This window comes from Manduca sexta, chromosome 24 (assembly GCF_014839805.1).
Source record: "Manduca sexta isolate Smith_Timp_Sample1 chromosome 24, JHU_Msex_v1.0, whole genome shotgun sequence".
Classification (NCBI taxonomy): Eukaryota; Metazoa; Arthropoda; class Insecta; order Lepidoptera; family Sphingidae; genus Manduca; species Manduca sexta.
In genome coordinates this window covers 6,331,066-6,344,587 of record NC_051138.1, presented here as the reverse complement: position 1 = coordinate 6,344,587, position 13,522 = coordinate 6,331,066, and the positions used below count along the sequence as shown (strand labels likewise).

Sequence of the window (13,522 nt, the reverse complement as noted above, 5' to 3'; positions counted from 1 at the left end):
CTGTTAAAATAACGTGCGGGATAGAGAATAAGGCCCCTGCTGATCGATTTAGTTCTTGACCAATTATGATAACAATACATACCCTTTGACACTTACTATTTACGAATTATTGTTTCGATATTTTCAAACAGATGTATGAACGAATGATGAATGAATGAATGAATGAAGATGTAAGAATTTCTTATGGATATTACCAAGAGTGCCAATATAAATAAATGTTCACTGGTGCTCGTATTAAAATAATTGAATAGAGAATTAAATGGCGAGACGAATAAGATGTTAATGTTGTAAATTAAAATTAAACCTAAAATTGTACAATAAAATGATAATTATATTAGTGTTATATTTTTATAACTATAAATGTATTTTTAATTTTCAGGTGTCACTTGATTTGCCCTTGAACTTAAATTTACGTTTTAATTAAGTTTACAGTACACATAATAAATAAATATCACTTCATATTCTTTAAGACTATCGAATATTTCATTAATTACAGAATTCATGTTCTCGATGTAAATAATGCTTATTTCTATAAAGAATTCGAATAAAAAAGTTTGCGATACAACCCCATCCGTTGTGAGTTTCAATATCAAATTACATCAGCAAAATACAGCGTCATTTTTAAAACTTCCACATCAAATTACGGAAAAGGGGTATCCAGTTTACTTAAAGGTGTATTTACGAGTAAATTAAATTTCATTTCGCTGAAGTTTTGTTGCGGTTGTTAGGCTTTGAAAGAAGTGTCAGGTTACAAGATTTCTCCAAGAACAATTATTTGTGTCTAATATTGGATATTTATTTAGTATTCTAAATCTATATATATATAAAAATGAATCCCTATTTCCCTTGGTCACGCCATCACGCGTGAACGGCTGGACCGATATCACTATTTTTTTTGTTTTGTTTGTTATTGTCAGGAGAAGGATCTTATGAAAGAAAAAATTAAGGAAGTTGAGCTGAACGTTAGAAAATTTAAGAAAAGTTAATTTCAGCGATTGACAGAATGCACGCTGAAAATTCATAGTTAAGACGGGATAACGTCTGTCGAGTCAACTAGTTTATATATATTTTACACCATTTTTCAGATTCTTAATTATAAAATATTTTTTTAACTTTAACTATGTGCAGCGTTGGACGCTCATTGGCAAGGTCAACAGATTTGATAAAGGTCGCAGGAACACGTTGTATGCAGGCCGCTTTTGACAAGTCGATCTGGAAATCTTTTGGGCCTATGTTAGAAATGAAATGAGTTCAGCAGTTGTCTTCATGTGGCTGAACTATATGCAATAAGAGCGATTTTTCTTTACCGCTAATAGGATTGGCTAATAATAAAGTTACCCATAATAACCCATGTGAAATATCAAATACAGTATAAATTAAAAAAAAAACTATTTTAAATTAAAAAATGATAGTTACGCTAAAATAACATTACTTGAAAATTTTTGAGACTTGATTTTACTAATTTAATTCCACAGCGTACTAGATACCACACGATTGGTTGTTTATAGGTTTTTATTTAATTATCGCTGTAAGTGTACAAATATTGCCAAAATTATAAATGAAATTGTATGTATATTTAAATTTGTATCCAAGTAATGGCATAAAATGCTCAATGAACTGCATAAAACGCATAAACAAATTAAAGGTGGCCTACGAGTCGATAATTATAATAAGCTAACTTGTATCTCATAAAAGTGAGACAATACTTTTATCTCTGAAACACGTTTGCATGTGACCCGTGATTCGAACACGGGACCTCAGAGCGCTGCCGTACCGCGCATACAGTATAATACGTCACTAGTATTTAACATTTAAAAAATCATGGAATACGTCACAACGGCCAACTGTCATAGCGGTAAAATTGTTTCAAATTCGAAACATGGAATTTTTATCAATAAATAATAATTATTATTAGGTATATTAAAACAGCCTCAATAGAATATTGATAATAAGGTCTGCATTACCATAAAATCGCGGCCCGTGCTAAAAACCCTTTTACACAACACACGTACACAAAAGGAGATATCCGGCAAAACCGGTAACAGTGGTGTCACTAGGGTAGCGCGTCCCGATGGCGATAAGGCGCAGATTAAACTCCTGTTTGCACACACACACATATTTAACATTCCCGCCACCTAGACTCGCGACAACAACGCCTGCTCGGTATTTGCATACTTGTTTGTGAAACGATTTTGTCTGAACGTACCTACAAATGCAATTTATAGGGTACAGACTAACAGAGCTTGCGTTTAATTTATTTGCACTCAACGTTATTTCATTTTAACGTTATTTGTTAATGGTCACTCGTGAATTACGTAAAACACTTGTGTTAAAATGTTACAGTGCAAATAATTGGGGATAATTTGTTTTTTGTGGGGATCATTGGATTTCGCCGGTTTGATTGCCACTTAAAATGGATATGGAACTATGTAGTGGCCGCTTTAAGTGGTTGAAGTTATTAGGCCGTTGCTGAATTGTAGTTAATGAAATAAAATTATTACCTGCAATGTTTTAACTAATAATTTAATCAATATTGTTGATTATAAATGTAATTTTAAAACCAGCTGATAATATCGTAGTCAATAAAAATATAGTTTTATCATGTTTTTTAAGTGAATAAGTTGTTTTGTAATCGGCAACAACTTAATTACAGGGATAACCTATTTTTTTTTGTTAGGATGCGTACCCCGCATTTATGAATTATAGGAAAATATTTTTTTCCATTATACATATTCTCTCAACGAACGTGAAGTAATCAATAGCCTTGATGTTGAATTATTGGAACTATGAACGGTCAAGAGTGATAGCCACACAGTTTTATTTTATACTAGTTGTTGTTCGCGACTATGCCTGCTTGATAAGCCTTTGCTGCTACAAAGGTCCCTAAAACACTAGTCATCCATAGCGCAACCAGTATGATGTCATTGCCATCAGATTTAAAATAATCCATTTTTCCCATGAAAAAAAATACAAGGATAAAAAACCGCTTATGTGTGCCAAATTTCGAAATCCTTTCAGCTATTTCTGCGTTTACTTCTAACAAACATTTAAACGTATAAGATCCAAAGAGTTTAAAGAAATTTCTTAATTTCGCATTTATATTATAAGTAGCCTTTTGACGTAACCGATCCTCGACGGTATTTATGTATTTATATATTGTTTTCAATCTTTGGTGTTACATGAAAGTTTCTTGCTCTCAATGTCGTATTGTGTAAATGCGATATATATTTCACTTACTAAAAAATCTTAGAAACTAAATTATTTTTTATATCTTCATGGAAAATTCACCTCACTGCATCTGATGGTAAGTGGAGTCCAATAGAATGTCGACTGTCGACGAGAGATGATTACCCCTGCAGTTGACAAAACGTCTACCTATTGGAACCGGCATGTATTTGGCATAAAAATTCATAAAAGGTAGCTATAAGCATGCGCCAAGCAAGGTTTTACGTAAATTCATCAGCCATGAGTTTATTACGACTACCGCGAGATCGGATCTCGTAACAAATCTAGTTAAAAGTATTATTTAAATTACATCAGTAATTGGTTTAGAGGCAGTGTATGTCGGTCGTGTACTGTGAATTCTTGGTAGGAATTTTCGAGTGGAGTATTCTGATCCTATTGCGTGTTCGTGTATAGTCAGGAATTCTGGAAGTACCTGAATATTATCTACGTATGTAAGACTTCTCTTTCGCTAACATTATTAAATACATTTTGTTGATTCTGAAAGATATAAGTTTCCCATTTAATAAACAGCGCAGTTTATGACATATTTCTTCTTGAATAATTGTTAGTCAATAGCATTTTATTTGTTGTAAAAAGATGGTATTTGATAATTGATCAACATTTATTCAAGAAGAAATAGGTTGTAAACAGCGCTGCTTATTAAATGGGAAACTTACATCTTTCAGAATCAGCAAAAGGTATTTAATAACGTAAACGGAAGAGAAATCTTACTTATACAAACGAAGCTTTTACTTCTATCCACCGATGCAAACCTTTGACTGGCTTTCTTTAGACTTCCTAATAATATCTAATTTGTTTGTAATTCGTTTTGCTAAAGTGAGCTTTTACGACTAAATAATAAAGTTATTTATATCGTACCACGTTTAACTGTTCGATAATGGTTAAGGAAGGTTGCTATTTGATTCAGCGAACAACTTTCTTATAAAGGAAAATTAGCGTTCTTAGAATAAGACCCCCACACATTTATCTATAAAATACACATTAAAGTAATATAATATAAAAGATACTTTAACATAATCAGTTAACGCCTTAACAAGTTCTTAAATGCTAGGTTTTTAATATGTTTTATTATAATTGTTGAATGTTATTAATGAACTGTATCTCCAAACCTTAAGATTCATTTTAATTCAATCTGACGTCAAAAGCCAATATATTAACGTGATAAAATCACAGAAGGTGTTCGTCGGGTTAAGGCAGAAATGTCTGTGTTCCCCGATACTTTGTTTGGAAAACTGCGAATTTATAGATGCAATAACTAAGGAGATTAAATTTGTTTAGCAAGCTGGATACCACTCCACACATACTGTTATTAAACAAATTTCATTATTCAATACCTATTAAGCGGTTGATTGCAGTAATTGTTGTTTAATGTATTCTGTTTCTATTTAGTCATGATTACATTTTGTGTGGATAATAAAGTTTTCTATGCACCCCATTATAGAATATTCTTTCTTATATTTTGATAAAAGGTTTTTGTTAGATTGTTTGGCTTGGTTAAGTATTCTTTGACGGTAATAGCATTATGTAATGATTTGTTATTTTTACGCGAATGTTATACGTTGAAAGTCAATTAGCTTTACGGATTTTATCGCGGTTTTTACACACATGCTCACGTCTTCAATCTCCGAAGAGGTAGGCAGAAGCGCAACTGCTGTACATACATTCCGTCGTGTGTTTTTGTCCCATGATTTGATGAAGCGACCCTATCGCCATATCGGTCACCAATTCCAGACTCCGGGCTGATACTGAGTAGAAAAACCCAAAATTACTGCCCAACTCGAGAATCAACACTGTATTCGTATTGTAATATAACTACGCTACCGAGGGAAGAGGTTTTTAATGAAAGAAAAAGCAGCCTACTGGTAAAAGTAGTTTAATTTGAACGGCATTATGTAATGCTTTATATACGTAAAATTCTGCTTGTATTATGTCTAAATACGCTCGGATAGCAACCTTTGTACACAAGTTGTAAATGTGTCGCATTCAGGGATCAGGTTGTATATATTCCGTTTCAAACAGGCCGGTATAATACTGCCGTGCTAAGCTCAAAAGCGGTATCTGAAAAAAAAAACAAAATCTTGATTTTTGTCGTCAGATAGCTTAAACAAATATCCATCCAATGAACTTACCTAAATAACGGTATCCTATTGAGAACTTGTTAAAAAAAAACTTTTCTCTTTTTCAGTTTTACATACAAAACTATATTAATAAAACTTCGATTATCTCGTAGTAAGGTTTCCCTAACATTCCGCTTTTGCGGTTAGCACGACAGAATAGGTAGTATCTATTAGCGAGACAAACATATCTCATCAGTTGACACTCTATATGGATCTCACTCTGCTTACCATCAGAGACAATGAGGTCAACTTGCAGTGCGCGTATAAGAAAAATCGCCTGGCTTAAATGCTGTCAAACAATAATGCATAAAACCGCGATAAAATCCGAAAAATATTTTCATTTCGATGTGTAACATTCGCGAAAACATACATCATTATAAAATAAGTCATTTCGGAAATATACTCGGTAGTTTTCTGGACATTCAAATAAAAGAAGTATGTATCTGAAGTGCGATAAATGTACTATATTATCTGGTTTCTTACGTTTACTAAAATTTTATTAATCTATGCCCACTTTGAGAAGACATTGGATTCTAAGTAAGTTTTACTGCTTTCACATCCGTGAATTTTATATAAATAAGACTGACCTCCGTAAATGAGATTTAAAATATCATACATTTAAGTGTTTAGCCTATGATTTAAGTTTTATAAATGTTTAATATATTGTACCAAACCTGCACATGCGAAAACCCTTCTTATGTCCCTTACTAGTTGTAGTAACTCCAATCGCATTCCTCGCATCGCACGTGGTTCTGCGCCCGCGCACATTTTACAGTACAAGTTGTTAATACGCCCAGTGCCCCATATAAATTGGTACATGTTTGTCACCTAACCTATCGTGACATCCTCGTATTTTAATGCTACACTGACGTCGGCTAGTAGCAAACTGCTTGTCAATTACTATTTTTTTGAGGTTACTTACCTCCAAAGGAGGTTATAGGTTATAGGTTCACTTTGTGGTCCCTCTGTCTGACTGTCAAGACCCTTTTTCTCAGAAACGCGTAGAGGTATCAAGTTGTAATTTATACTAAACACTCACGTCTACCATAGATATCTACAATACCTATACGGTACAATACGTTGACCTAAACTCATGAAATGTGACAAGAAGTAAATCTTATAGGCGATGTTAAGGAGAAAATTGAAAACCATAGATATGTACTTATATACCTTACCTACAAGTTTGTAAGGTACCATCGTTGCGCGAGTCCAACTCCCACTTGTTCAATCTTTACTATCGTGATCATCTATGAAAGATATATCAACTATAAGTCCCTCCGGACTCTATCCATGATCTACTTAAATCAAAGAAAATAAACAAAGGTTAAACGAATAAATCATTGCAATCGGACTATAAATCATTCTAAAATAAAGATAGTTTAACACGTTGTGTAGTTGTAATTTAAACGCATCTATAAACATTAATTCAATTCACAATTTGTCACCTCGGTTAAATCGCGGAATGTTGGTATCGCGTGACTACAAACCCCGCCTTAGCGAGGCCATCCGACCCGTTTCGTGAGCTTTAGCTGCATAAATTAGTTACTTTGTGTCCTACGTGAATAATACGATTGTATTTTACAGCGACACCTATATTTAATATTAATTATTTTCTAATAAGAAATAATTGTTTCTGCTATTATTAAGGAAGGCGTTTTCTAGACTATAATTCCTTAGACCACTTCTTGTTTAATTTGATCTGTTTCATCCCATTAGTTCTCTTTAGAACAGAACTCTTTGTAATGCTTAATGCTTAATTGACTGGCTCCGATCTTCGATTCGTGTCATCCAATTACAGACATCGCTTTTCGCAAGTTGTTTGGGATCAAAAGATTCTTGATAAAAGTTTGTATATACTCATTTACCATACAACTACTAGGACGTGTATCAACTTTCCCAGATTTTCTAAAAGCTGTCGGTCTTTCAGTATAATAATAATATCAGGCCTGTATTATATACTGTCCCACTGTTGGGTACGTGCCTCGTCTACTACTGAGAGGAATTAGGCCTTAATCCACCACGCTGGTCTAGTGCAGATTGGTAGACTTCACACACCCTCGAAATTTCGCATAGAGGACTTCTTAGGTATGCAGGTTTCCTCACGATGTTTTTCTTCACCGTTAAAGTAAGCGATAATTCACAAACAATACACACATATATATTTTTGAAAAATCAGAGGTGTGTGTAACCCTTGGGATTTGAACCTGTGGACATTCATATCGGCAGTCCGTTCCACAACCAAATAGGCTATCGCCGCTTTCGGTATTACAGTAATTGTAATTTTCTAAGATTACATGACTCCAATTCAGGAATTATCACAAGAGAGATGTTAAATTGACACGTGCCTAGTACAAAACGAGCTAATGTCATTCAATCAAGGAACGTTTGCGATCAAACATAGCAAATTAATCTTTATAAGCTATATGGCAATTATATTGTATCATAATAGCATTAATACTAGATATAGATAACATAGACAAAGGTAATTGGTATTTATTGAGCTCTTGTAGTCTTCCTAGAGATCAGTTTCATGATTGCTCTTTTATATGCAATATGAGTTTATTTTTTATTAAGTATTGGGTGCATTTACTGTTAAAGAAATAATTTTGATGGAGAGCTGTTGTGCGTTTTTGGGAAGGGACTTGATGTAGTGTAAAACATTGTTAGAAATTTTTTCTACTCATGCCTGAATACGAAAATCCAAACCTGGCTAAAGAGTTCGGGTTCTGAGCGACCATTAACTTTTAAAAGAAGCATTTTTTTGCAGACCATAAGTATTTTTGAGGCATTTTAAACTTTAACATTTTAGAATTTAGTATTTAAAGAGTTGAAAAATAAAAAAGTAAGATCATTCAATCAGGCCGTAATCTTTGCCAGGTGTTTTCAAAGTTATAAATCCAAAAAAAATAAAATAATTAACCCTTTCCTTCACTATGTTGGATGTCATTAATTACCAGAATTTGATTCTTATTAACGACGCTATTGAATAGTAGAATAATACAGTATGTTTTTTTTCTTCAAAATCGATGGGAATCGAATCCTGGCTAGGAATATTAATTTAAAAAAAGTGAATAGTTACTTTTTAAAATTAACGATCGCTAAGACATCCAACCTTACAGCCGGGTCTGCATATTCGTATTTAGGTGTCACTAACACATTTTTTTTTATAGATGTTCATAAAAAAATAATATAGTTAAAACAAACGCGTATTTTAAGGGAATTACAATTTTACAATTATTAATAAATAGTAATTGAATTAATACCTTACTACATAATGAAAAATTACGGAGATAAAAACTTATAAACATCAGATATTCCCGGTCGCGTAGTCTGCTCCCGTTGTAACGGCTTTTAACACCAGCTGACTGTGTGGACATTATTTTTTAAATGGCTATACGTTATGGGCGAATATATAGACGCTAAATAACATGGGAAACACTTGGATATGACATGGAAATGAATGGGTATATCTGATATTAGCAGACATGTATCACTCCATCACCGCTGGATTTTATATAAAACACCGACAAGTCATTTTTGTAACAATTTTATATTATCAAATGCCGTAAGTTATTCACTATTACGGTTAATAATAGACAACAGAGGTCTCAAAAATGGGACGAACAAAATCACTTCAATCACAAAATTACAAAAATATTGCCACTATAATCGTTTACTTATAACAATGTGCTTAATTATTTCTCAAAAATCCTACCCTAATCACAAATGGATTGAATCAAGCGCCGAGTCGTGTGAAACATAACCTTTGATTACAATATAATTATATAATGATTAACATCAGCCACGATTCTGTGTAAATTAAATCACCCGTTTCTGCGTAAAGTTAACGTGCTCTGTGGTAAATATTAATAATGAAGTCAATATTTAACATTAAGTTCGTCCTTTATGAAGGTATCGATGACAACGGGTACAGCGAAATGGTGTTTGAAATGCGGGTATTGCGGTTCCGCTCTCCCTCTAACTTAATAAAAAAAATTAATGATTTCTTATGTTTACGCGAATGTAATGAATTAAAACTAGTTTTCGGATTTAATGACGGTGTTTTATATAATTTAATTTTATCCCGACATTTCGAAGACTGCGGCCTTGGTCACAGGGTGGACTAAAGTGTCAGTCGTCCGAAGTCGGTTACAATATCTAACCCACCATTTTACAATTATACAATAATTTGATGAGAAAATTAAAATATAATAAACCTTAATAAAATCAGAAAACTAGTTTTATTTCGATGAAAAATTTCAGTGTGTAACTACGTACCAATTTTAGAATCGTAAACAATTTTTTAATTGTTTTAGTTCATACTTTATAAACTAATCAATAATAATTATTTGAAATTACCGCAATTTAAAGTATGTACAATAAATTAAAAAGGAAAAATAAAACATGGATCATCAGTGTATCTTTCATACTTGTGATTACAATAACAATATTGTGGCAAATTACGTTAATATTATTCATTTATTGTACTGTTTTTATATACCTAGGATGAATTTTTCTTTTTACGAACGTTAAACATAATATTCATATTACCACGGCTTAAGTCTATAAATTATTACACGGCTTAAGTTTATTATTCCATTTTCCGCAGCCCTAAAGTTTCCTATACTTAAACCAAATTCGTCACTTATCGACGACAGGTTAAATGTATTCCAATTTACTATGAAGTTATAGGCTTGTTACTTCGGTCATCGATCAAAATTCAAAGCCAACATAGGGGCAATAAAGCCGTTTCACGTGTTTGACAAACCTAGTTACATAGTTCATTGTGAGGTCTAAACATCTGCTCATTAATTGTGCTTTGATTAGAAAGTATAAACAACCTAATATTATTTATATATTTTTTTTAAAACCGACTGGAAAAAGTACCGCTTTGAGTTATTTTTTTTTTGAATCAGTTATTTTTTATAAGTTGTGACGATATGTTCGGGTAATATGACCGAACACCTTAGTTAGCATAAATGGACGCGGCGCATTTACGTAAAAATTGTATTTGGCAATAGCGCTGTAGTTGTAAAACAACCGATTACCGGGGCAGTCGGGTTCAGTCCTCGGTATCTTAACATTATCTTAACATTGAACATTAACTTAACATTAAACCTTAACTTTAAGAGTGACGAACATTTGCAAACATTAATTGGTGAGAGACATTAAATAAGTTATCAAAACTCAATACTCTCTTATTAATTACACATTGCACCCTCGCTATTTACTCGTACACGATATATTTTGTAATGTATTAAGGCTACAACACATAGCCGCCATCGTGTGGCGCCAAAGACAATACTTGCAGACAGAATATTTATTAGGTTATTTATTAATACGGGAACGAAAAATATTGGTACCACTTTTTAAGCAGTATATGATTTAGCATAATTGAACTTCATAATATGAAGGGATGCAGAAAAAAATATGTACAATATGTGTTACAAATATAAAATTATTCAAATACAAAAGATTCCTATCAAAATGGGTCAAACTATGATCTATCAAAAATGCCTAGCTAATTATGAGCGGTGATTTTAAATATAAATAATATAATAAGAATAAATAATAAGCCACCAGTCAACCTAGTATTCAACTTAGTAATTGTACGCTATCATGAAATTCATGAAAATAAGCTAATAAAGACCCCCTTTGACCTTACCATGTAATAGACAAGGATCTTAAAACAAAATGTTTTTAGGATATTCATAATATAATATTGAATCGACATAAAAATTATGTCAGTAACTATTATTCAAAATTGGTTCTCTAATAACGCTAATTTTAAATAATAGTCTGTTATAATTGGGTTTAAAATGATGGTAGTTATAGTTAATGGAAAATATTTGTAATTGTCGTAACATGGCCGACCGATTAAAATGGGTATTAATAATTAAAAAGACGTCAATAATTTTCTAACTCATGACTAACTGAGTAACTTTATCCTAAAATGTTACAATGACGTAATATGCAAATCCTGCAAACAAAAGAAAAACACGCAATGGCAACGTTCAACGTTGTATTAATTAGAAGGGAATCAGCAACAAATTATTGCTTGCAAAGAGAAGGTATAATAGCATGGCCGGGTTGGATGGTTCTCATTAGTGTACAGTGGGCCCGCGGAGGCAACTCGTTGTGGTCCTGCATTATTCATGTGGACAATATTGCACTGCCTCATCTATACTGCTGCTTTTATAAACGTACATATATTATACTAGCTTTTGCCCGCGGCTCCGCCCGCGTTATAAAGTTTTTCAGGCTAAAGTTTTCCGTTATAAAAGTAGTAGTTTCCCGGGAGCCTATGTTCTTCCCAGGGTCTCAAACTGTCTCCATACCAAATTTCATCTTAATACGTTGGGTAGTTTTTGAGTTTAATACGTTCAGGCAGACAGATGCAGCGGGGGACTTTGTTTTATAATATATTTTTTAGAACTTTTTAAGTGAAACATTCCCGTCATACATCATTGTTGCATAACTTTAACCGTTTACGCAGCGCAGGCAACGGAAGCTCTCAAAACTCATAATTTTCCCCGTTTTTGCAACATGTTTCATTACTGCCCCGCTCCTATTGGGTATAGCGTGATGATATATAGCCTATAGCACTCCACGAACAAAGGGCTATCCAACGCAAAAAGAATTTTTCAGTTTGGACCGGTAGTTCCTGAGATTAGCCATTACTGCCCCGCTCCTATTGGGTATAGCGTGATGATATATAGCCTATAGCACTCCACGAACAAAGGGCTATCCAACGTAAAAAGAATTTTTCAGTTTGGACCGGTAGTTCCTGAGATTAGCGCGTTCAAACAAACAAACAAACAAACAAACAAACAAACTCTTCAGCTTTATATAATAGTATAGATGGGTTGATGTTTCATTAACGCACGTGTTGTTGTTATGTGCGATTTGCATCGTACCTAGTGGAATGGAAAATAAACTTTGTTATTTATTTGTTGTATTCGAAATCTGTTTTAGACTATATATATTGGAAAATACTTTATTGATTAATTGGCGTTACATATAATTAAATTAACTATGTATTTATTATGTTAGGTTCAGTGATTTGGAATAATCGTTACAAACAATATAAACAACAACAGTTAGTTTCCACTTGAATAATAACACGTTTAGTTCAATTTATTTTTCATCAATCAATCTTAATGAAAATTACCAATAAACGGCTCTGAATATCTAAATTGCAATCAGGATTTCAAATGCAAAATCGTGGTGCAGCGTGAAATAAGGATTGACGGGCTATAAATTCAAGAACAGCAAAATATGTAACACTAATTAATATCAAATGTTCGAAAATGTTATATTAATGGAGCGATACGGATTCTTGGCAAATGCCGATGGCTGAATGTAGCGCGTTTAATATTTCACACGTCATATTGAGTCTGTTGTTATAGAGACAGTGATTGGCGAATGGTTTATATGGAGAAATAGTTCGGATACTATACCGATACACAATTCAAAATGTTCCATTCTTCATAATGTTAAAGTGGAGTGGTTTGTAGAGCCACACTTAAAGTATAGTAATTTTTATAATCCTTTTTAAAGGGTCTACGATGGGTAATCGTATTATATATTCGTTCCATCAAATAATATATATAATAAATTTATTTAGACAAACAAAAAGTAAAATTATTTCGTTATGTATACATTTATTTTGAGAAAGTTAATTAAATTATCGTTGGTTAGTAGAACGTATTTGTTTAGATTAGTCGTTTTATCATTTATATAATATGAATAAGAATAAAACAATTGAAGTTAAATTCAGAAATTTATATTTTTTAACCAAAAAATAAATGTTAACCTACTCCTGACTCATGGAACGATTACCTACCCCAGATAAAAATCACACAATCACATTCAAATTAATATATTACTTTATCCATAACAAAAAAAACTATATTATATAATAGGCCATGAAATGATGTATATTTAATAACATATATTTAATAACCGAGCTATAAGTATGGTGCATTATTACATAATAAAGTACACCCTAGTCCCTGACATTGAGCAGATAAATTCCAGACATAATAATATATGGAAAACAATTGTTCAAAGCATTCAGTGTCTTACGGAATAAAAAGTTTTGTTTGACTTTTATCTATTATTTACTCAAAGCCACCATTTTGTAGAGTCGATATCGC

General features: G+C 32.6%; 1 protein-coding gene across 1 annotated transcript in view; it reads left to right on the top strand.

Annotated features, from left to right (window-relative positions):
• The window catches only part of LOC115440447 (protein O-mannosyl-transferase TMTC2), a 127,997-nt gene that overhangs the window by 105,887 nt on the left and 8,588 nt on the right, over positions 1-13,522 (top strand). The window lies entirely within an intron of this gene.